The sequence below is a fragment of the Rhineura floridana genome, chromosome 13 (assembly GCF_030035675.1).
Source record: "Rhineura floridana isolate rRhiFlo1 chromosome 13, rRhiFlo1.hap2, whole genome shotgun sequence".
In the NCBI taxonomy this organism is placed as follows: domain Eukaryota; kingdom Metazoa; phylum Chordata; class Lepidosauria; order Squamata; family Rhineuridae; genus Rhineura; species Rhineura floridana.
In genome coordinates, this window is record NC_084492.1 from 40,873,155 (window position 1) to 40,898,778 (window position 25,624).

The 25,624-nt window shown below is 47.6% G+C and overlaps 1 protein-coding gene across 6 annotated transcripts in view; it reads left to right on the plus strand.

The window, feature by feature from the left end:
• The window catches only part of ZFHX3 (zinc finger homeobox 3), a 178,677-nt gene that overhangs the window by 28,364 nt on the left and 124,689 nt on the right, over nt 1–25,624 (plus strand). Inside the window, exon 1 of one of the 6 annotated variants that reach the window (XM_061594331.1) lies at nt 836–856. The exons of 4 other annotated variants lie outside the window; for them this stretch is intronic. The gene's annotated coding sequence lies outside the window, so the exon portion shown is untranslated. Of the gene's footprint in view, nt 1–835; nt 857–942; nt 998–25,624 lie in introns of those variants that run through there. One more of the 6 variants, XM_061594328.1, reaches the window with a different exon arrangement.

A 25,624-nucleotide genomic window follows, 5' to 3' on the forward strand; every position in this document is an offset into this window, starting at 1 on the left:
GCTTCAGCCTCTCGCTCACTGACATCTGGGCTCTCCTGTAATTCTTCCTCTGCAGACTGTCCTCCAGTCTCATCCTCAAGTGCCTGGAAGCAGTTCAGTAGTTCCACTGGTGAAGGGTGTCTTCCAGCTCTTCTTCTCCTAACTGTCGCCCTTTTCCACAGAGTTTTCTCTACTTCGTTGTCGCTTTCCTCAGCAGTCTCCTCTTCTGCTTCAACATACTGCTGCTCTTCCACCTCCTGTACTTCTCTTTGCTGCTGTTGTTCCAGGGTTCTATCTAAGAACTCTTCATCTTCTCTTATACTCTTCAGTGTGGCCACCCGCCGTTCCAGGCCCCTCACTTTTTCTTCCAACAATGCCACGAGCTTCCACTTTTGCATGTTGTTCTCAGGCAAGAAAACAAACATTGCACACACCTTGCAGGTCACCACCACTGGAATGTGCTTCCTGTCCATAGTCTCTACTGCCCTTCCTTCCTTCCTTCCTTCCTCCCTCCCTCCCTCCCTCCCTCCCTCCCTCCATTGGAATGGCCTGTGCTTTGTCCTGACCTCCTTCAGGGTAAATAGAGTCCCACTGGTACTGGGTGCACTGTGCAAGAGAAACACTTTTAGGGACCTCCCCCGCCGAACTCCTCTGCCAGCCTATTCGCTCTCCCTGTTCACTCCTTCTGAGAGCCGGCGTGCTTGTATCTCCTCTGGGCCAGCTGACACAGCTGCAGCTAGTTGCACTCAGCAGCTGTCAGGCCACGCCCCTTCAGCCAGATGCTGTCAGGCCACGCTTGTTCCAATCAAGCTGCTATGGAGCCCTTCAGAGGACACGGCTTCAGAGCCCTCTTTGTCTATGGAGTGGGGCTCGGTTGGTGAGGGCCAGTACACCTCTGGGGCAAAAGGGACTCCTGTCATAGTAGTGGGAGGAGGTGTGGGCTGGCCCAGAATGAATTTATGAGGTTTGGGGGGCTTAAGGTCTGATACTAGGCTGTTCTCTTCCTTAATTTATTAAGGTTAGTAATGGCAATATTGAGTGCAATTTGATTAGCGGTATGCCTTTTACTAAGGAATGTTTGGTTTTTGGGCATCAAGCAAGAGGGAATTTATAGTTTTTTCTCTTGCAGTCTTGACCTTCATAGTTCTTGAGTCCTCCTTAAGCAGTAGATGGAGCGCAGTACTTTCTTGGATGTCATAGTGGTGACAGAGCTGCAACTCTTTCCATGCATGAACTGGAGGCTGGGAGTATGATTCTGGGCGGTCAAAGGGTGGCGAGAATGGAGGTGACCTAGAGTGCATCTAGTCTGGCCCCAAGGCAGGATCCACCCTGCTTTTCCTTTAGCTGCTTTAGAGCAAGCAGCATGACTGGGGGACATGGAGGGGGCGCTGCCTGAGCGAGGCCAGACCATTTCTGCCCAGTGCTGTCTGCTCTGGCTGGTGGAGGGAGGTCTTCCATCTCAATGGTCATCTATTTCTAAGCTAGGGAATGAACCAGGGCCCTTTTGCATACAAAGCAGTTGTTTGGCCACAAGACACTGTGCCGGTTGAAGGAGGTGGTTGCTGAGTGGGGCAAAAGGGCCGGGGCTTATGGAGCACCACCAGCACGGAAGGGGCATGAGTGGAAGTGGATGAGCTCTTAATCATATCGCTGCTGGTTTGTCATCTTGGCAACAAATACACCTGCTGTGAAAGGCTTCGTCTGGAGCTCTAGTTGGGCAGCTGAGGCAAAGCGTGGGTTCCTGCCTGCTTTTTTCTCCAAACAATATCTTCTGGCTTCCAGATTTCTGATGAATTGATAAGAGGAATTGCGGGAGTCAATAGAGTTGTAGACACTTTGCCGATATAACCCTAGTGCTATTGATCTGCCAGTAAATTAAAGTCTTACTTAGAGGCTGCCGATATTTCTAATCTCCTGCCTTGCCAATTACAACCTTCCAGCTACCTGAGAGAGATGGGGCAGAAGGCTGCAGCGATTGGGTCCTGCCAGGATGCAAGGCAGGGTGAGGTGCTTGCCCCAGTAGCAAGCACCGTGGCTCTCCTACCCTGTTGTGCCCCACCCAGCTCTTGTGGCTTAAGGAGACCCCCCAAAGGTCGGGGAATGGCGTGGCAAAAGGCCTTCTATGTCCGTAACCGTTTCATTCTTGCCAGTAATGGGAGCGCTGAGTGTGGTGGATCCTCGATAATTCCTAGCAGGAGTCTTTGCGGGACTAAATGCCGCTGCAGTTCTGGGCAACAGTTAGCACTGCTGTGGCTCCTCAGGAGGGTTCTGTAGCCACAGATGTTCACATGCCATTGATGCTCAACGAGCAGCACCAGTCCCTGCTCTGGGTAGTCACTTTTTCCTCCTGTTTGCTTCAGACTTACTCTTCCGGGCGTATGTAGTGTAATGGGGAAAGCACTGCCATTTGCCTTCCTTGCAAAAAGTTCCTGTTCCAGAAAGCGTTTGGCAACAGAGTTCTTTGGAGGTCTGAAATAGAGCCAGTCCCCATTCTTCTGCTGTGCAGCAGCGTGTGTGACACCTAGCAGAGTGTTGTGATTTGGAGAGGCACACCTTGGAGAAGGCCCTGTTAGGAGTGGGGGGGGGCTGCTCCCTTTTTGCAGTTTGAGCATCCTCCCCCTGTTTGAAGCCGGGCAAGGAAGATCAGTGGGATTGTTGAGCTCCCTCTGGGGGTCCGGGTTCAGAGTGACGGTGGTTTGAGCAGATTGTTCGTCAGATAAGCTCCTTTCAAGTCTCCTTTTACATTTGAAAGCCCACAGTCGGCTTTGGGAAAAAACCTCCAGATAAATGCCGTGTTCTTTCTAATACCCCAGAGCAAAAATTAATGGGGGGGGGGATAATTCCTCCCCTTGTCCTGCACAGACTTTCATGTGTTTATACAGAGAGCCAGTGTGGCGTAGTGGTTAAGGTGTTGGACTACGACCTGGGAGACCAGGGTTCAAATCCCCACACAGCCATGAAGCACACTGGGTGACCTTGGGCCAGTCGCTGCCTCTCAGCCTCAGAGGAAGGCAATGGTCAACCCCCTCTGAAGACCGCTTACCATGAAAACCCTCTTCATAGGGTCACCATAAGTCGGGATTGACTTGAAGACAGTCCATACCTCCAACAGCACTTTCACATATTGAACTACTGAATAGGGAAGGCCACTGGTGCAGTCCTTGGAGAACAGCTCCTGCCCTGGTTGTGCAGAGAGTGTCCTCTGGAGGGAAGGTGCATTTTCCCAGGCAGAGTTTGGCTCCTGCTTTTCCTGTTGAATTTGGCTACAAGCAGGGGAAGGAAGCTGAGGGCTGCCCATTGGAGCCAGATCAGGTTAGCAGCAGATAGGACCAAATGATGACCCCCCCCCGTATATCTCTCTCCCCCCTTGTGCACTTAAGTTCCAGAACTCGGCAGAGTGAGCTTCAGCTGGGTGCTGGCCTAAAGAGAGGGTGGCCTGCGGTATACCCTGGCTGCCTGTTTCTGTGCTTTTTGGGAGCTGCTCTTGGGCATTTGGTGGGGGAAAGTGGGATGTGAACTTTGCATGAATAGCATATAATAAGTGCTTTGTTGGGGTTAGAATAAGGGACCCTCCCCTTCGGTGGACTCTAATCGGATTCTGCAGAAGAGGCCAGAGTGGTGAAACTGCCAGAATTCTCACTCATGTTCTCAACTGCAGATGTCCAAAGTGCTTCCTCAGCTAGAGGGGTCTTTGGCCAGCGTGCCTTGGGTGAGATAGCACCTGCAAGGACAGTGCCTGGACAGCTTTGCTGTGCTGGGTGTAACTGTGATTGAGAAACAGCAAAAAAGGGTCTTCCTGTGCTGTCTCTCTTTGGCTTGATACGGTTGATCAAGAGTAAAGTGCTCCAGAAAACTGAATTAGTTATGAGAGACAAAGGCGATCTGAACCCCAGAATGGCCCTGTGGACATTGCTCAAAACTCTGGGGTTGACATATGCTGTCTTTCTCACCATCCAGTGCTCAAGTCATCTGTGTCGCGTGTGTGTAGCATGGGTGAGCATTTCGAGATTCTGTCCATGTCAGTTGGGTGTGGGCCTGGAGGCGCCCACCTTGGACTGAGGTGTCTGTTGCAGACGAGCGATGCTGTTAGTGCAACATTTCACTGTAGCCAGCCTGTGGATGCCTAGTTTTCTGAGGAGTTGGCATTACAGCTGGGTTCTCGTTCCCTCTCGTGTGCGCTCCCTGCTGCTCGTTTTACTTTAGGGACAGAACTAGACGAACTTGGTGGTTGTTGTTTTGACAGCAAGCAGGATCCTTTTGCAGGAATTTGATAAAGTTGTGCTTAGATCCTGGTTGCAGCCTTCCCTTTGGGGCACTGGTTGGCCACTGTGAGAACAGGATACTGAGCTAGATGGGGACCCTTTGGCCTGATCCAGTCAGGCTTTTTTTATGCTCCCGGCCCTCGCCAGAGCCCATGATCCATGATCCAGGGAAGAAGCTGGAAGGCTCTAGGTAGCACTGAGCACTCGCAGTTCTTGCCTGTCTCTTAAATAGGCTTGCAGCATTTGCCTGTCTGGAGAGTCCCAGCAAACAAAATTATTTGGGTGAAAGGGGGCTTTAAGCTCTTCTGTTCTCAGGGGCCTTCCTAGAGTGGAAGTAGTGCTTTTCAAAATTAGGATCTCCCCCCCCCCCGGGATCCCCAAGCCCTGACTCCTGCCTTGTAGTCTGAGTCTGTTGCTGTATTGGAGCTTCTTGGCTCACTGGCTGGACGGAGACTTGCTCTGCTTTTGTTACTTGCCATGGCGGCAGCTGTACTCACTTCCTTTGAAATTCCTCTTGTCTTTTCTGCAGCCTCATGAGTTGCTTCATTTTCCCGTGGCTTTCAGCATTCTTCATACATCTTTGCCTCGGCTTGTAATGTTAAAAATGGATGGAGGGGAGGGATTTGGAGCAGCAGCAGCAGCAGCAGTCCAGACCGTTTCTGGCTGACTCTTGCTGACTTTGAAATAAACCTTGACTTTGGATTGAGTTCAGCCAGAATGCATTGCTGTGGCCTAGGACAAGACTGCATAGTGGCTTTGCTAGCAGAGGGGGAGAAGTGAGTGCACAAGCCAGCAATCTCCCTCTCCTTGCGCTGACACGACCTGTGGAATATTCCCCCTTGTGGCTGTACCTCAAACTCTTGCTGAAGAAGATGCCCAACAGTGTATTAAACACTAGTTGAGTCCAGGAGGGCAGCTGATCACCCTCGAGAGATAAGCCAAATTCTCTGATTGTGGATCAATAAAGGTTAGTGACACCATATCTCAAAGTGAGAGCCTGCTTTCCACAGAGCCGTTTATCAGATGACAGCCTGAAACAGCGTCAGCTTTTTCCTTGCTTAGGGACCTGCTCCCCACCAGAACAGGCCTGTATGATTCTGCTGGGCCTTGTCGCTGTCCTCCCTTGCCACAGCAGTCCTCACGCTTGCCTCTCTTGTCGTTCTGTCATGGGCAGAAGGGGTGTGTGTTCTGCGTACCTGCAGGCTCCCTTTGTACACTGGTGCCTGTGGGGCTTAGCTAAGGGTTTGTTCCAAATGCTGTCATGTGGGCAGGTGAGGTGGTTTCCTGTTGGAGCAAACAGCCGCCACGTCCCTATTGAGGCTTTCCCATCATTCCACAGTGGAAGAGACTCAGTAGGCCACAGTGCCAACGTTCTGTGGAGCTGCCTGAGCCATTCAGATTGGAAGCACCTACATTCTCAGGGATATCAGCTGGAGAGACTCCTGGAGACACCGGATTGTAGGACAAGACTGGTCTCTGGCACAGGAGGGGTTAACTCACAGGAATGGTGGAACAGCTGAGCTGGTCTCTGCGGCTCTGCTCCCTCCTCGCCCCAAGGCCGTTGTCAGAGGGCAGTGCCAATTCTAGGGGGAGGCGGAATGATGCCAGTGATCTCAGTCCCAGCTAATGGGCTGATATCCAAACCTGAAAGTGTATTTCCAGGATGGAAGTGCGGAGCCGTTAGTGAGGCCTGGATTACTTGGTGATTGTGCTGTCAATACCACCGTACTGAGTCTGAGCAAGCCTTCACAACGCAGGGAAACACTTAGCTCGCTGCTCCTGCTTATTGAGAAGCCAATAGCAATTTACTGGCTGACACTTGACATCAGACCCATTCCCTCAGGTACAGTTCCTGCAAAACTACCATTGTGCCCTCTCTCAATTTACCATGCCTGCTGTCTTCATTCCTGACATCTTGGAGGAGGGGGTCTGAGCTTGCGCCTCTTGTGTGTGCCCCTTGGTGAGACTACAGCAGTTGTGAAACCACCCTTTCCCGTGGCACACGTTCTTCCACATACCAACAAAGGCTGTGTTGTGCGGATAAGGTGAACTTTGCTGTGTACAAGAAGACTTTTGCTCCGTGTGCTTGGCAGGGAGGGCAGGCAAAGGGCTCCTGACCTACTTGGGGAGAGACTGTGTCAGCCTGCATTTCTCTGCTGCTTGTGCCCAGGGCAGGTGTCCTGGAGGCTCTGCCCCTTTCCTGACTCACCCAGCTTTGGTGTTTCCTCAGGGGTACTTGGCATGCTGGTGGTGTGGTGCCAGGGGCCCGACTAGATGAATTTCAAGGTACCCCTATCCAGTTCTGTGATTCTGTGATACTTTGAGCAGAGATAACTCTCGGGTGGAGTCTGGTGGTTTTGAAATGGGCCTTGGGCTGGGATTCAGCTCAACCAGAATATGTTTCTGTGGCATGTAACAGCATTATACAGCACCTTGCAAACATAATCAGACCCCTGACCAATGCTCTGGTATTACTGAATTACAAATTGTACACTGTAATTTCGTTCTGCATATTTTATTTTGAAACACTGAAACTCAAAATCAATTACTGTAACACAACATTGGTATTATGTTGGGAAATGTTTGTAAGAAACATAAAAAACTGAAACATGTTGCTTGTATAAGTATTCAGCCCCTGTGCTGTGGAAGCTCCCAGTTTACACAGATGAAAAAAACTGCCCTATCGAGGACACAATTACTTTACCATTGGCCTCCACCTGTGAACCATTAAAGTTGCTGTCACATTGTCAGGATAAAACCCCACTGTTGAAGGATCACTGGTCAGGCTGTGGATCTGAAGGAAACTGAAGACCAAAGAGCATTCTACAGAAGTGAGAGATAATGCAATACAAATGCATAGATTAAGAAAAAGGTACAAAATAATATCCAAGTGTTTGGATATCCCAATGAGCACAGTTGGATCAATAATTAGGAAGTAGAAGCTGCATCACACCACCCATACACTGCCAAGAAAAGGCCGTCCCTCAAAACTCAGGGCTCAAACAAGAAGGAGACTTGTGAGAGAAGCCACAGAGAGGCCAACAATCACTTGGAAGGAGCTACAGAGTTCAGTGGCTGGGAGTTGAGTAATGGTGCACCAGTCAATCATATCAAGAGGTCTGCATAACACTGGCCTGTATGGGAGGGTGGCAAGAAAGAAGCTGTTACGCAAACAGTACCATCCGAAAGCATGTCTGAAGTTTGCCAGAAAGCATGAGAGTGCTCCAGCTGCAATGTGGGAAAAGGTTTTGTGGTCAGATGAGACCAAGATAGAGCTTTTTGGCCAAAACTCAAAGTGCTATGTGTGGTGCAAACCTAACACTGCCCATGCCTCAAGACACACCATCCCTACAGTGAAGTATGTTGGTGGCAGCATCATGCTGTGGGGATGCTTCTTATCAGCAGGAACTGGGCATCTTGTTAAAATTGAAGGAAGAATGGATGGAGCAAAATACAGAGAAATACTGCAAGAGAACCTGCTTCAGTCCACTCAAAAACTGAAGCTTGGGAGGAAATTCCCTTTTCAGCAGGACAATGATCCTAAGCACAAGACTGAAGCACCATTGGAGTGGCTCAAGAACAAAAAGGTGAATGTCCTACAGTGGCCCAGTCAAAGACCTGATCTGAATCCCATTGAGAATCTGTGGCGCTATCTGAAAATTACAGTCCACAGGCAACGTCCGACCAACCTGAACGACCTGGAGCAAATCTGCCAAGAAGAATGGGCCAAAATCCCTCCTACCCCAAAAGACTTAAAGCTGTTATTGCAGCGAAAGGTGGCTCTACCAAATATTAGTGTGTGAGGGTTGAATACTTATGCAAACAACATGTTTCAGTTTTTTGTTTTTTACAAACATTTCCCAAAATAAAGCCAATGTCATCTTACAATAATTGATTCTGAGTTTTAGTGGTTCAAAATAAAATATCATACAGAACGAATTACAATGTACCATTTGTAATTCAGTAATATGAGAGCATTGGTCAGGGGTCTGATTACTTTTGCAAGGCACTGTATTTACTTAATGGCCATAGAAATTGGGTGCTCAGATTTTCAAGGCAGTAAGATGCAGTTAAAGGAGCTCTTCATCTATAAAATCTGCAGCCACATGCCCCTGTGCATCCCCACCTTCTAACAGGGGTGTTCCTGTTGAGGGTGCTGGCCTGCCAGCTGGGTTCTTCCCCAAGATATTCCATTTCACCCCACCTCCATTTTCCTGCTTCCTTTTCTAACTGGCCTAACATGTGCGGCCGGGCAAATCCTCTTTGTCATAGAGTGGATTGGTAATACTTTTACTGATTTGGTGGACTTGCTGTGAATCCATTGTCATGGACAGACCATTCCCTGTTAAAGTTTGGGATGAATGTAGTTACTGCACTCTGCAGGGGGTGGAGGATCCATTGAGATGGTCCACCCGTGGAGACATGGAATCTGATCGATTCCTGAATGCTCTCGGTGGTTTTGTGGCTGATATGGCCAGTGCTCCTGTCTCTATGGAATGGTGAGGGAGAGACCCATCGACACAATCACTCCTGAGTGCCCCCTGCTGTCTCTGTGGAGCACATAGGTCACCTTGGTACTCTAGTGACCTGTGTGTGATGAAACAGGAGGGCTGGTGGCTGGCACGCAGGCGGCTTAAATTTTGGTCTGAACCTGACCGAACACAGGTGAGGTTGCACCATTGTGCCTACCATGTGATTAATGCTTCACTGGAAGAGGGGGATGTCCCATCTCCATTGAAGGAGGCAGTGGTACATCCCCTTCTTAAGAGGACCTCCCTGTACCCAGAAGTGTTAAACAGCTATCTTCCAGTGGCAAATATTGCCTTTTGGGGCAAGTTCCTCCAGAAGGTGGTAGCAGTCCAGCTTCAAGCATGTTGGGAGGAAACTGATTACTTAGATCTGTTCCATTCTGGTTTCAGATCTGCCCTTGGTCTCCCTGGTTGATGACATCTTTCAGGAGAGAGATGGGGGAGTGCACCTTTATCTTGGTAGCTTTTGATACTGTTCATAGAATCATAGAATAGTAGAGTTGGAAGGGGCCTATAAGGCCATCAAGTCCAACCCCCTGCTCAATGCAGGAATCCAAATCAAAGCATTCCCGACAGATGGCTGTTAACCATGGTGTTCTTTTGGAGCATCTCAGGCAGGTGGAGGTTGAGGGCACTGTGGTCCAGTGGTTCCGCTCATACCTCCAGGGCCACTTCGAAAAAGGAGGCTAGTGTTTGGCGTCATGGGAGCTGCCCTGTGATGTTCCGCAGAGTTCCATCTTGACCCCCATACTATTTAACATCTAGATCAGTGGTTCCCAACCTTTATGAGCACGGGACCCCCTTTATAAGCTGAAAAAAATGCATGACTCCCTCCCCCCAGGGAGGCAGGCCGGCTGCTAGGAAGGAAGGGGGAAAGCAGCCTTTCTGTGCAGCCTTGCTGCTTTTTGCTTCACAAAAAGCCCTCTCCTCTCATTCTAAGTAAGGGCGCTGTCAGTAGCGGCAGTGCAAGGAGACAGGAATCACTGATAGGCATCCCCTCTTCTTCCTGGTAGCTCCACCCTCTGCCTCCTTTGGCATCTGCCATGCATTTTATAGGCAGATGCCTGCCCTTAGTGTGCCTGAAAGACGCTCTGGCGCTTCAGCAAAAGGCCTCCCCTCTCGTTTGGAGCAAGGGGGAGGTGGCATCTGCAGCGCCAGTGGGAAGCAGACAGTGTCGAGGGAGTGAAGACTTTTTAAAAAATAATAATAAATAATTCATTTCTTTACTGTTCACGGCCCCCTCTGGATTACTTCACGGGCCCCCTGCCCAAGTTGGGAACCACTGATCTAGATGAAGCCACGCTTTCATCAGGAGATTTGGAGTGAGGTGTCATCAATGTGCATTGAACAATGGTTTTATTGCAGAGAAAGCATCTTCAAACGCTTGTACAACACAACAGTAGATAAACATGTTGAAAACTTCACTGTTTGTAGTTTTTTTCCTTTTAACTTTTAGTAGTTTTCCAGTTGTTTATGACTTTGGCTGCACTGCATGGAGAAGTTTAGAATGAATGTACAAGTGAAGCCATAGGTCCGTATTCTCCACATCAGGTTGTCTGAATCCAGACACATAGAGTGAGCTAGTGATGGTTCCATTTCTGGATTGCTGTATTCCTGGGAACTCTTGGCCAGGCCTAGCTATGCTCCTCCTTTCCACCTGACACCTGCTAGATACCCTGTTTTCCACCGGTGGTCATCTTGGATATCGGCATGGTGAGAACAGAATGTTAAAATGAAGCTCTCTTCTATCCTAAGGGGCTGTATGTCAGGGTGTGCCTAGTTCCACACTGGGAAGAAGCTATGTCAGATCGTTGAGAACCATGTGAGAAGTGGTACTTTGGTCTTTCCTAGTGGCTGAGCTTTCTCCTCTGGACAGCTTTGAAATTGGTAACTAGTTTCCAGTTGCTTGTTTGCACTAAAGGTTGAAATGCAGCTCAGTTAGAAAACGCTAAAAAGAAGTCAAGTTTATATTTCCACTGAACCCAAGTAAACTTTGGAATACCTCATATCATATGATCAGAGCCTGGCCTCCTTCAAGATGCACAGTATTTTTTTCTCATCAAAATTGCCATGCTTACACAACTCTCATGAATTCTTGATGACTTCAAGATGGCAATAAGGAATAAAGAGTGTGCGTTCTACAGTAAGTTTTGGGCCACCAAAATTATACTCCTACTTATCCAGGAGAATGTCCTTTGAGAGGGCATTTAGTCACATCTGGCCCAATGCTGTTCTGCCAAGTATGGCACTCCATACCAGTCATAGTCAAGATTTGAAGAAATGAAGATGGAACTGGGGTTGTACGCCCCAAAACACTCATGAATGCGTGATGAGTTCAGATGACAGTAAAAAAATAAGGAACTCATGATGTGCATCCACAGTAAACTTAGAGCCCCCACAAGGTATGCATCCATATTTTCTAGAAGATGGGGTTGTATAAAACCTGGCTTAGTGCTTTTCTTGGGTGCAAGCCAGTGAAATATGGCACTCCCATGCTAATCATAGTTAAAATGAGTAGATATGAATAAGGAAGGCGGAAGCTTTGGGCCATCACACACCCCCACACATTCAGGACCATGTCCTCTGTGAGATGGCATCGAATCATATCCAACCCAAAGCTTTAGTTTAGCACTTCACTTCAGAGTGAAACGTTTCTCAAGAGCAGGCATGACTGATGCCAGCTAAGCTCATGGCCTTTGAAGGAGGGTCAGCATCTGCTATGCAGGAAAAGTGCTAATCTTGGGTATTAAATGCTGTGGGGCAGACGACTGAAGCTCAGGTGCAGGTGGGTAAAGTGCACAAGTGTGCTCAGCCGGTGAGAAGGGTGCGCACAGGGGGCAGGCCCTCCTGGCCCACCCTCCATCTCAAGGAGGCTGTAGTGTGGCACAAAGGTACTGCACATGCATAATGTAGTGATTTGTGTCAGCAGGTGTTGCTGTGCATCATTACAGCCGCACATGTGCATACTCCCACTGGTGACCAGTTAACCAGCTCGGTTCCTGGATCAAATTCTGGGATGTTCCATGAACTGAATTGGTGCGCCTGCTTTGTTGTGCCTGGCTCTTTAACATTGGATGGGCTTGGTCTGGAGGATTTTGGGGGGCAGAGGACTTGGGGGCAGCTGTGCAGAGGTACAGGAGAAGAGTCCCAGAAGCCGGGGTTGATTGCACCCCTCCTCCATCCCCATCTAGCAGGCTTGTTTGATTCAAAATAAGTGAAGGTGGGGCAATGTAATCATGTGAGGCATTTTGGAAAATGACACAAGCTTCTGTCGTCTTAAAGACTAGTCAGAGTATTACGGCATGACCTTTCATAGGCTACAGTCCACTTCCTCAGATGCATAAAGTGTCATTCTCAGCTGCAGGTATATGTACATGTTTTGGGGTGGGGGGGTTGTATTGTGATAATTCACAAAACACAGGGTTAATACATGTGATAAAAATCCATTATCCTGATTCATTAGTGATAGCATTTGTAACCAGGCAGAGGTAGAGGGAAGGGGTGTGTGTGTACCCATTCACTTGCCTGCCTATATGTGCCTGACACACACTAGCCTGTATATACCTGCAACTCAGGATAACTCTTCATGCATCTGATGAAGTGGACTCTACTCTAGTCCATGAAACGATATATTCATTAGTCTTTAAGGTGCCTTAAAACTTTGTTGGTTTTGCTGCAACAGATTAATGTTGCTACCCCTCTGGAAATCTACTTCTGGAAAATGGGTCTATGATTTGTTGCCTGAGAAATCTTTGCTGCGCTTCCGCTCTAGAATTGGCCCTGCCATTTTTGGTGCTTCCTGAAAGCTTTTGAGCGTTTCCTTTCCTCATTTGGCTGCCGGCATTGGGACTGGCCTCCTCTTCCCCCTGCCTGGTCCTCCTTCACCTGAAGTCTGGGTGTTGGATTAGTGTTGACTTGCACTTCTTCTTCTCAGCCAGGCATTCTAGTCTAGTCTGCCTAGTGGGGCTTTTCTGTGCTGAGCTGCCGCACTCCCAAGTACAGCATTGGCATGCAGGCTCTGCTTGCTCCAGGCCGGTGCACCGGATAGGACGAAATGCCTGTCTAATGCCTCTTCCCACCCCCCGAGATTCATTGGACCTTGCACATCCCACCCTTCTGGGGTCTTTAATACCCATATTAGCTGCCTACCCCTGGAGGGCAGGCTGTGGGATTCATGGCTAAAAGCAGACTGGGCATGGTGCCTCCACTGTCGGGATGAGATTTAGCCAGGATGGGGTCTGCTTTATGCTGTTTTTTACAACAGGCAAAATTCTGCCCCAACAAAAGCTGAATTTGGTCACCAAGATAAATTATGCCAGTTTGGGGGCTTTGCAAGTTGCTCTGTTTTGTGTGGCTCTGCTTCTGCTGATCAAGAGGAGGATGCAGAGCTGTGCAGGGCATCAAAGACCTGACTGACTTCTGGACAGTGCTGGAAATTCTCCCCCACACACCCCACTGGCTTTTCCTGAGATTTCAGCAGGCATTGCCCACACACTTTCAAGGCTCTTTGTGGCTTTAAGGAGCAGAGCACTGCTTTTTTAAAAATGTTGAGTCTTCATTTCTGCCCTTGTGTAGTGTGGGTATGGAATGGCAGCATAAAGGCAGTCAGGGAGTTTGCAAGTGACTACTCCCCCTTCATGCACGTGCAGTCCCTTCACCTTTGGGAGATCCTGGGACCTTGGTTTGCAAGTGGATGGGGTGAGACCCTACGGCCAGGAAGGAATCCTGAAGCCCTGATCAGAGTGGTGCTGGTGCTCTGCCCCCCATTGCATTTAGATCAGGCGCTGTTTCTGTCGCATTCTAGAAACAGCAGGCGAGAATACATATTATTAGGACCAGTAAAATGTCATTTTAGTTGGCCCAAATAAAGACGCTACATAAGTGGAACATTGTCAGGTTTTCCCCCCAACAGACCATTGTGGCTATTTTCAGTTTTTGTGGGGTCTCTTCTAGTGGTCGCACATAGATAGCATCTGCCCTGTGGAGTGCCATTAACCTTTCTCTGTGCTTCTAAGCTTCCAGGGGGCAGATTTGTAGAGGATCCAGGATGGTGTTAAGAGGTCTCAGCGGTTGGGGCAGGCTGATACCCTGGCACACTCCTTAAAACCCTGTGCCTGACATGTGGGGTGCTGTAGTGGAGCGTCAGCTTCACAGTAGGCCACCTTAGTTCCTGCTTGATTGAGGTGGCCTGCAGAAGAGGGCCTCTGCATTAGAGAAGATTCCAAGTGTGATACGGGTGGCTCAGCTGACAGTTGTACAGAAGTGGAGATGGCTGTGGGCCCCGAAGGAATTCTCAATCTTGATGCCCCAAGGAGCTCCTTGAGGTTCTGGCAATGGGGTTGTCCCCCTGTTGCAGCTCTTTGACCACCTGTCCCCCTTTGGAACTGGCTTGTAGAAGAGCAGCCTTTGATCCCACCTTCGATGGTTGTGACCACTAGATGGCTGAAATGCTCCACTGGCGCACTGGGCTTCTCTGGTCCCTTGTTGATTTGACCCCCGTATTGTTCCCCAGGAGCTGGGGAGGCAGCTCTGTGGTGGGGTGGCATGGGAGGTCATGCCTTCCTTGAGTGTTCTGGTGTCACTAAGCTTGTTGCTTTGTGCTTGAAGGCTGCCTCTCTGCTACTTGGGTGAAGGGGGGTGCCTTGCACTCTTCTGCATGATGGAGGTCAGCCTCAGGCCTCTCAGAAGAATCCCTTTAAATGGGCCCCTCCCTCCAAGACAGGGCCCTGCAGTGGCCCATCTACCTCCTCCCCCTGAGTAACTTGGTTTGGTGTAAGGTTTCTCCTCTTCACGAGCAGCCTTTGCTCTGTGTCCAGTGGACGGCAAATGCTTTCCATCCTCTGACAGTGAGGGGCCTTTTGTATGAGAAAAAATAGAGACGGATACCAGTGTTGCCAGACCATGTTGGCTGGGGGAGGGAAGGCAGGTGCTAGTCCTCTGGCACATGAGCCTTCTGGGGCACTGACCAGCAAGGTCATGCTGGGGCTGTGATGTGGCTACCTTCTAAGCTTGGTCTGCATCCTCACAAGTCTCCTGCATCTTGAGGACAACCATCTTGAATAATTTGTGCAAAGCATATGGTTGGAAAAGGGCCTCTTAAGTGTGTTGCTGCAACCTGTATTGACATAGGCAGTGTTAGGTTTGTTTCTCCTTGGTGGTGATTGAGGCCTAAAAGGCCTTCCCGGAAACTTGAGATCACAGCACTGTTAAGAAATCTGAATGGGCCACCAGCCAGCAGCATCCTGCCTTACACAGTTGGAGGTACTGCAGAGATTGGGAGAAAGCAGATGGCCTGGGGCTGCCTCTGGAGCAGGCAGGTTGCCACCGCCTTTCAGGGCTTGGCAGCAGGGCAAGGAGGCCTCCCAGTTTCACAGCAGAGTAGCTAGCGAGGCTGGCTGTGGGCCATTATGGCAGTAGTCTCCCACCTCTTTGCTTCATCTCTACATGCTCTTTTTTCTTTTTATTATTGGTTTTCTGTTGGCCACTTCTTGGGAAATGCATGTACAGCTGAGTAGCTGTGCAACTGGAGAGAGCGGAAGTTTAGTCCGTGCTGGAGAGTACAGAAGAGGCTGGATTTAGATTCCCAACTATTGCTGTACCCTTTAATATCAGACACAGACAGGGCAGTGGGTAGCACTCAGTGAGGAGTCTATAGTTCATGTGCCTCTTGGGGGGAAAAGTTGCATTACAGAATGCACCAGATAGGATCTGATCATGTGGGCTTTAGACTTGAAGGGGTCCTGAATTCAGCAAGTTTGCTGTGACAGACGTGCTCCCTCCTCCATAGGCTGTTGCATGGGTGTCAGAGAGAGGGAGAAGAGATGCCTCAATTGCAAAGTGGTGGCAAAAGGTGGAGGTTACTCAACTTTTGGGGACTTGCCTGTAAACTTATTCCAGTTTTTGAGCCCTACTTTCCCTCTCCAACAGAAAAACATCGATGCTGCTCTTCCTTGTAGGGAATGCTTAAAGAGCTGCTAGATGCCATCTCTGCATAATGAGCACAATATCCTGCTGGGGTTTAGGGTGTTAACACGATCATCAAAGGTATTGAGTGTGTTCCACTGGCTCACGGCAGCCATTCACTGATTCTTCCTGTTGGTTTCAAGACTCAGAAGCTTGCTGCCTCCCTTTCCACTCCAATAAATGGCTCTGATGATGACTGCATCTGGGATAGGGGGCCTTGCTTCCGTCCTGCAAAGGGATTCTGTTCCCTGAAGCAGCCTGCTATTTATCCTCCCACCTTGGATGTATGTTGGTTTGGGAGCCAGCTTCATTCTCTTTGGGACTTTGGAACAGATTCCAGCCTTGTCATCTCTCTCTCTCTCTCTCTCTCTCTCTCTCTCTCTCTCCCTCTCTCTCTCTCTCTCTCTCTCTCTCTCTCCCCCCCTCTCTCTCTGATGCCAAGCCTTGGAGCCAAAAGAAACAGCTAAGAATAAATTGTTTTTGGCTTCCTTTTCACCATAAATTCATTGTGGTGATTAACATCTGGAATGCTCGAATCTTTCTTCCTGTCAAGATGGATGATGGAAAGATGACTAGCTCCAAAGATCAAGGAGGAAACTGTTGGTTGTAGCCAGGGACAGGAGGTGCTCCTTACAGAAGTTCAAACTTGAGGGCACTGTGAAGAAATGCCCCATAGGGTTACACACTGCAGCTTTCAAATTCCACATGACGGGCCTTTATTCCTTGAGACATTACATGAATGGCTACCATGTTGGTCTCAAGAGTGGATCCCAGCAGTTCAGACAGAGGCTTTTAGTGGACCAGCAGTAAATGCTATAGAGGAGAGGTAAACTGTCAGCCGTGTTGAGCCACAAAAATGACTCTTCAGCAATTTGAATATTAGGCAGGCGCCATCTCTGCTATCTTTTCGGCGCCTTTTGAAGACTTTTCTTTTTCCACAAGCCTTTTTAGTTGAGAGCTACCCCAGTCTGTGTCTGTGTCAGAATTGCTTAATATGTTTTTTAATAATGTTTTTAACCCTTTTTAAAAAGTTTTTAAAATGTTTTTAATGCTATTTTGTCAATGTATTTTAAGATTTGTTTTTATGATGTTTTAAAGTGTTGTTAGTACCTTGTTTGCCACCCTGGGCTCCTGCTGGGAGGAAGGGCGAGATACAAATTAAATAAATAAATAACAATAGTAATAATCCTATCAGTCATGAGTTCACAGGAGTCTGTCTACATGCTGAAGGTTCTTAAGTGAATTTGGGAAGGGTGCAAGTCCTGGATAGCTGAGGCTGTCCTGGTTCAGCAAAAGTGCCCGGTGATGGTATCTGGGAGTAACTTGGTCTGTGACTTCTAACAGGTCTCGATCCTTGGGCTACCTACTCCCCAGTCTGGTGGGCTTGCAAAATGGCAACTTGCCCTGATTGCTTTCAGAGTTTTCATTTAACTTCCTTTAATTAAATGCTTGGAAAGTGCTGATGTCATGCAGAAACGTTGCTCAGCCTCTCTGTTTGAATGCAAGCATATGCCTCTGTCTGTGGTTTGGGGACCTCAGCAGGGCCCCCTGGAGACTTTTTGCTTATCTTGGTCTTGCTTAGTTAGAAGCTGCGATTATTGCTTTAGCACTAATTACCTTGCCTGGCCATTAGATCACTTTACATGGAGAACTTGGAGGCTGTCAGCAAAGGTCAACCTGGGGGCTTCTTGCTAAACTGCCCTCCAGTGACAGCTCTCCTTCTGAAAATGCATTAAGAAAGCAGAGAGCTTGCAAAGGTAAATTTGAGTTGTGTCCAGCTACAAAGGCCAGGGAGTAGGAGACAGGCTGTTGGAAGCCCTCATAGAGAATGCTGGTGGGGAAGGAGCTTTAACAGCTCTTTCAGAAAAGCCAGGCTCTGAAGGTGGCTCCATGACCTTCCTTTGCTAGCATGTGCTTAGTGCCGAGTCTGTAATAGAATTGATCAGCACTGGAGGCCTTTATTGCTGCTGCTGCTTATAGTGAAACCCCCCCCCCCAGTTCTTGAGAGTCTGTTCAGGGGTCCTCCTTTATGCTGAAGCATGCTACTCGTTTGCTATGCAGGGGCATGTCTGGGGCTCATATATAAATATCCTGGCTGAGCTAGGAGAATCAAAGGTAGGGATGATCAGGAGCCCTGGGCGTGCGAAGTAGGTTGCTGCACATGTGAGCTTAAGTTGGATCTTCTGAATATCTCAGCAAAAATGTAATATGAAAGGTAACTATTTATCCAAGGAAAGCGAAGAGGTTGTGAAGACCCACTGAGAGTAGTCTCGGAAGACTTCTGAAGAACACAGGACAGCAGTTAGCACAAGAAAATCCGGTTTTGAACAGACTCCATTGAAAATCAAGGCTAAATTTCAGCTAAAGTTTTACTTTTTGAGATCTTGCAGCAAGAGGCCTCCATAAGTAAAATACAGAATTCTGTCCCTGGTACAAGTTATGGCAATCTTTTGTCACAACATGTAGGTAGTAGACAAGTCATCTTCTAGTGAAGTGGTGCCCAGTGAAGGATGAAACTGTGTGTGTGTACTGCCTTCAAGTCGATTCCGACTTAATGGCGACCCTATGAATAGGGTTTTCATGAGGCTGAGAGGCAGTGACTGGCCCAAGGTCACCCAGTGCGCTTCATGGCTGTGTGGGGATTCGAACCCTGGTCTCCTGGGTCGCAGTCCAACACCTTAACCCCTGCACCACACTGGCTCTTAAGGATGAAACTAAATGTAGCTAAATGAAATGCTAGTGAGAGAAAGTGGCATTTAGACCAGTGCTTCTAATTTTTTTGAAGTAGGACTTGCCCATAAAGTTGCTTGGTTTTTTGGGACTTGCTTGTTACCTTATTCCACTTTTTGAGCCTTACTTTCCCTCTCTTCAACAGAAAAAGCAAGAATGTCATGCCAGTTAACACTGAGTTAGTTTATATTTTGTTTTTAATGTTAATGGAGGTGTCTGTATAGGGAGCATCTTTTCTAGCAGGATTTAAGTGTGACATATAGGGTGGGAGAGAGTCTCACCACAGTACTGAGGTGCTGCTGGCCTGGTGAAAGAAGGAAAGCACCTTGTTGTGTGACCCATCCAAGGAACACATCTGGATTCACTCATGGATCTTGACCCCCAGTTTAAGAAGCAGTTTGCTAGGAATGTGATTACCATTGCTGTTCTGGTGGAGCCTGATGTAAAGAGCAGGATAGGTAGACCCTCCCCCAATGTTGAATTTCTCCTCTTTTGGTGGTGGAGGGTATAGTCCAGTCCTGTTGAGGAGATTGAGCAGCCCTGGGGACTTCCTCTGTTGCATGTTGTGGGCTTCTGCTGAGGTTTCAGCCAGCCTGACAAGGCTCAAGCCTTGGGTCTGTGTGCGTGCAAGCTTCAGAAGAGTCTCTATACAGTGAAAGCAGCAGATCTTGAATTGGTACCTGGATGGATGGTGCATGCTTGAAGGGTTTTGGAGTAGCCTTTGCTCATCTCTTATATCTGGCCAGTTCTTCTGTCTCTTTATGCAATTGCATGAAGGCAGCACTTCGCCCTCTTGCAGGAGCTCTGCAATTATCATAATAAACAGTTTTATCATCTGCTTGGCAATCAATAATGTGGCTTATGCTGCTTTAGTATCTCAGTGGTATTGATTACCTTAACAGCTGTGCAACTGCGGCCAGCTTTTGTTAACCCCTGGTCTACTGTGGGGACCTGCCTTCCCTAGAAGGGCTGGGTGAGAAAAGTGGCTCTGCATGAAACTTAACAGGAAGCCAAAATGGCCAGCCAGGTGGAACTCTGAGATGTCATCGTCACCTCTGCAACTTGAGGGTTCTAATCAGGCTCTGAATGGGCAAAGGCTGAATGGAGGACCCTGTCTGCTTGTGTCTTGCTGCTTAGAACCCTGCTGCTTTTGATGCCTTCAGATGGCCGCCTCTTGCTCTGCATAAAAGGATCTGTTCTGGCCCTAGGCCAAAGACTTTGCTTCAAGGTTCCTTCTGTAGGACTTAGTTTGCAGATCTGACCCCAAAGGCTGGGTCCTACCCACCTATCTGCTTGGTGCAGGTTCTGATACCTGCTTACGTTGGGCATGATCCATACCCTACCCCACCTCATCCCTCAAAGCACTTTCGGAATGCTGCCATTGCCCAGAGGGCTGGGCCTGAGTTAGGCCTTTATTTGTGCAGTTTGGAGTTTGGACACTGGGCCTTGTGGCCCAATCCTCCTCATAATGGAATTTCCCATCATTTGCTGCTCTGCTGATTTCTGATCAATGAAAATGAAATTGCATCACCTCCTCAGAGGCTCTACGCATTGCTGCTGCTTCCAGCTGTTGTCAGTTCTGGTAATATAATCTTGTCAGGCGTGTGAGAGGGTAATAAGAAATAAAAAATAAAGCCCTACAATTAGCAGGAAGCCAAGCTGCAGAGTAACCATTTCAGTACTGGTAGTAATCTCTTACCCTCTGCCCCTCCCAAGGCCAAAGCAGCTCTTTTCCGCTTGGCTCCCATGGGCATTGATTTCCAGGAGTGAGCCTAGCGTCAGAAACAGGGCTCTGTCTTGGCACTCTGAGTTGGGTGATCCCATGGAGCAACCCAAGGAAGAGAACTTGGGATCCCTTCAGAAGTGCGGAAGTAACATATACTCAGCGTGCTGCTGCTATGTTGCTTATTGTTTTTACTGTTAGCGTAGGCTTAGAAAAGACTGCTGTGTTGATTTATTTATTAAAATTATATCACACTCTTCCTCCCCTGAAAGATGCCCAGAGCAAACAACATAAAATCCGATAAAACTATGTCCAGTGTATAGTAATTAAAACCAGTTACAAAAATGGCAGTGCCTAAATGTACCTATCCCTTTCCAAATAAAAAAGGCATCAAAATTCCGACCTGCTGGTTCTCCCCTGGGAGGGAGTTTCAGAGGGAGGGTGCTGTCATGGAGGGAACTCCTGCCTCTTGTGTTGGCATGCTCCTCGCCTTCCACGGTGGTGGCACTGTGAGAAGGTTGCCCCCCCTCTTACTTTGATCATAGACTACGTGTTGGGGCATGTGGAGACAGGCACTCCTTCAAATACTTTAACATTTTCGGATTCTGTATACTAGTGCCAACACCTTGAATTATGTAACTGTCCAGCCTCAGTATGGATGTTGAAGTGGAAAGGGCAACTGAAATGGTCAGAGAAACAAGTAGGACCTACAACAAGCCTTTTAAGTAGAGACCTTATCCCAGAGCACATCTGTGTTGGAATTGTTTTAATGATGTTTATAGAAAAGTTTTTAAAAAGATGTTTTTGTTTTTAAGATGTTTATAGATGTTTCTTGTGTTTTGTCATTTATTTGCTGCCCTGGGCTCCTTCTGGGAGGAAGGGCGGGGCATCCATTTAATTAATGCTAGTAGTCGTAACAGGTTGTCCGCTAGCAGGAGTGCTCCTGTTCAGGATTCCAGCCAGTGAGCCACACACGCTCTGCCGTAGCATGTCAGTTCAGGTCCCTGAACAATTCTCTTCTTCATCAGTTCCTGCAGGCCACTGAGCATGCTCATTCCTCCTTGGACTGTCTTTAGGAGTTTTTTGTTTTTTTGGAAAATTCTGGCTACTTCAGGGTTCACCTCTCTCTTGTTTCTCTGTGGACCCATTTTGGCTTCAGCCCTATTGGAGGGAACTGTGAGAGTTGCTGAGTGGGGGGCGGGAGGGGCAAGGCGGACATAATTGTCATGTTCTGAATGGTTTGCAGAGAACGAATAGAGGAATTGATGCTGTTTCAAACCATATAAGTTATGAGTTGCATCCAATTAACTTTTACTCAGAGTAAACCCATTGAAATTAATAGCCATAACTAATGTAAGTCATTATACTCTCAGTCTGGCTAACGCTGGATGCAGCCCTGTGAGAGATTCTCTGAAACCCTTTTCTACCCTGTGGTAGTAGTTTATACTAAATGTGTAATAATCAGGCAGAGATTGTGCTGAGCCAAATATAAAGCTCATCATGTTGTTGTGCAGCTTAAGTGAAGACTGGCTTTGAACACTCTTCAAAGTTAAAAGCAAAAGAAAATTGGAAATAACACGTCACTGGCAACTTGGGTGATGAGGTGCAAGTGGAGGTTGAAGGCCACCCCCATTTCGTTGTTTCCAGTATCTGACAGCTCCCTGCCTCTGTGTACAGGAATAACCTGCATTAACGTATGCAATGGGTCCACAGCGAGTACGTAAACTGAAAATATACTTAAAGTGAAGCATTACCTTTTTTTCACTTATCGATGCATATACTGCACTGCAATCGTCATATACGGACATAACTGATGTAAATAACGCATTTATAACTAAAATAAACACAGTAGGCCTTATTTTAAGAAAAAGTTTGTAGTTGGAAACTGATCGGGCGGTGGCGTCATGCCGTTAAGTGTCCATTCTTGCGCAGCGAGCGGACGTAAACGGGAATGGTGCTCCTGGAAATGTGTCCGTACTCGTGAGTGTCCGTAAAGTGAAGGTCCATATAGCAGGATATTCCTGTACATGGATATTCTTCTCCCCTGGCTGATAGGTCCAGCAGCAACTGTCTTTCAATCCTTTAAAAAAACCTTTTTAGCTAGAAACTATCAACCGTCTTGTGGCAGTCAGTTCCATGAAGGGCTTATGTGTTGTATGGTGAACTGGGTGACTTCCAAGTTCTAATATTACACTGAGAAGAAGAAAATGTTTTTCTTGCCACTTGCCATCTTTTCCATAAGTTTATAACCCCAGTTGTGTGCGATCATTAAAATGTCCCGAGCACTTCCGCTTTTTCTCATGAGGATGGTGTTCCAATTCCATGATCGTTTAAGTTGCCTTTTTGGTGGTACTTTCAGCTCTACCTAAAAGGGCTATGCAGATGTTCGAAGTATTGGAGTGTGTCACCTGTACAATCATGGGGGTTCTGATTTCTGCCTGGTTTTGATGCTAAAGCGAACTATAGCCAAACTTTTCCCCAATTTAATTGCAAGGGAGGTAAAAAGAAAACATTTCCTCCAACGTTTATGAGAGAGAAAAAGGATATTCGTAGATGCTTAGATTTGAGCCACTTCTTGAATGGCTCCTTTTGGCACATGGAAGTTGATGGGTGTTGGGAGGAGTTGTCTGAGAGGCCTGCCCTGCCCTGCAAAGCTGCTCTCTGCTTCCTGAGCTGGAGACTTGAGGCCTGCTGTGCTGTCAAACATTTGGCATCCTATGGCTTGGAAATCTGTTTACGCTGGAGGGGCTGCCTGAGGATCGGAGGGCCCTGCTGTGCATCAATCTGCCTCTGTGTTTTGTGCCCACTTAGCCAGGCTGTGTGGCGTTGCTCTTGTCTGTTTTGTCAGTGTGCCAGTTCCAGCTGTTGGTGGCAAGCCGCTGGGAGGAAAGCCCCCTCCTTCCTCTATGGCCCTCTGATTCCTGGCCTTTTTCATACTGCTGGATCTGTGTGGTTCAGAAGGAAGCCTCAGACGGAACTTGACTCCTGCCCTGCTGGGAGGAGCTGTTTCCCCGCTGGCCGGGACACTGCAAGACCTTTGCCAAGGCTCGGGGCAGGGCAGAGTACCTGGGACCCTCTCCGAGTTGGCATTGAGCCTCTCCTGTGCTTCCTTGCCCTCCCACAACTCCCTAGAGTTGCTTGGTGCCTAGTTCTGCTTCAGCCTGTATTATATCCACAGTGTTGAGGTTGCTGCACAGTCCCTGCACTGGCTGAGTTGGCAGCTTTCAGTTCTAGTCTGAGTTTGTGTTTGTGCTGGAAATAGCAGTGCTGGGGAAGCAGTGCCTGGCTCCTGGCACGAGGCGGATGCCTCTGGGACCGGCCCCACTTAGGAGCCATTCCTGTGCTTGCTGTGGAAGCAGGAGAGAACCTTGTTTGCAGGACAGCAGGTTTTCATTTGCCTGTAAGTGTCACTGCAGCAAAACTTTTAAATTGACTCTGCAAAAGGGGAATTGCAGTTTAAATGCTTCAAACAATTGGCTTCTTGATGATTAAAAGTACTATTGCTCAGTGAGGGAAAAATGGGTGCCTGACCGTGCAATTCCTTACATGGGTACTCAGAAGTAAGTCCCACTGAGTTAATTAGACCTTACTCCCACGTAAGTGCCTGGACAGTTGCAGCTTGAATCAATCTGGAATCTTGCTGTAAAATTAGAGCCTCTTAGGAAGCCATGATGTTCTGTGTTATGTTCAAGGTCGGCAACATGGGGCATGTTTCTGGAATCTGTCTTCCTCTGTTTCCCATTTGGCCAGTCATGGCTTTCATTCCCAGCATTCTGAGTGAAGCTCTTGCCTTGTCTTTTCCATACAGCCAGCATCTGCTGTGCCTTTGAGGTTTAGGCTGTCAAGGAACCGATTAAGAGCAGCCCACCCCCAGACAGTGTCTTATGACTCTGGGGGATTTTCCAGTTGGCATGCTGGAGGTTCTTTTAATGCCCCACTCTACTTCTGGAATGAAGAAAAACAGTCTGGTGGCATTCCATTGGCTAACACATTTATTATTGCATATAACGTTTTGTGGACTAGAGATCATGCCATGGCGATGTTCCCTAAGAGGGCCGTGTTTTGCTGCAACAGACTACTACAACTACTCTGCCCCCTAAAATGGAGAAATGGAAGCTTTATTCTGCACTAATTCTAGCTCTCCTTTTAAAACCATCCACATCAGTGGTCATTATTACACCTTGTGGGAGCGAGTTCCAGTTCAGCTATGTGCTGTGTGAACTTTATTTAGTCCATCGTGAATCTTCCAACATTTATGTATTTATTTATTAAATATATTAGTTGCTTTTCTTCATAAAAATGAACCCAAAGTGACATACAATAAAAATGTTAAAACCGATATAAAAAAAAATCAGCTTTGGGAGATATCCACGACTTCTAGTGTTATGAGCGAGGGAGAAAAGTTTTTCCCTATCTACTGTCTCCATGCCATGAATAATTTTATACACCTCTATCATGTCCCTTTTTACTCCCCTTTTCTCTAAATCCACAAATGCCACAAATGTTGTAACCTTTACTCGTAGGAGAGCTACTCTAGCTCCTTGATCATTTTGGTTGCCCTTTTCTGAACCTTTTCCAGCTCTATAATATCCTTATTTTGTTTTAAATCCTTTTCCTACTGATCCCTAACATGTAATTCACCCTTTTCACACCTGCTGCACACTGAGTCGACATCTTCATCAAGCTACCCACTACGACCCCAAGGTCTCTTTCCTGATCAGTCACCACCAGTTCAGACCAATGAGCATATATGTGGAAGTAAGTTTTTTGGCCCAATGGGCATCGCTTTACACTTGCTTACATTAAATTGTATTGCCATTTTACCAATCATTTGCTCAGTTTCGAGCTCTTCACAATCCCTTTTTGTTTTTATCATTCTGAACCATTTAAACTCATTAGCAAACTTGACCATCTTAGGGGTCACCATTAGCTCCAGGTCATCAGTGAACAAGTTAAAAAGCATAGCTGCCAATAGTGATCCTGGGAGGACTCCACTTCTTACATCTCACAATAGTAAGAACGATCCACTTATTTCTACTGTTTTCTTCCTTTTTTTAACCACTTACTGATCCATATATTCCATGATTGCTAAACTAACTTGGGAGTCTTTGGTGAGACACTTTATTGAAAGCTTTTGGAAATGCTAAGCACACATTGTTGATTGGATCCCCCTACTTACATGCTTGTTGACATTCTCAGAGAACTCTAAACTGCTAGTGGGACCTACCCTGGCAGAAGCCATGCTAGTACTGCTTCAGCATGACTTGTTCTATATGCTTGGTAATTTTATCTTTAATCATGTTTTCCTCATTTTCCCAGAATAGCTGTTAAGCTAACTGGCCTATAATTTTCAGTATCGCTTTCTAAAACAAATTGGTGCTGCGTTGCCCATTTTCCAGTCCTCAGGTATGGAAGCTGATCTTAGGAATAAATTGCAA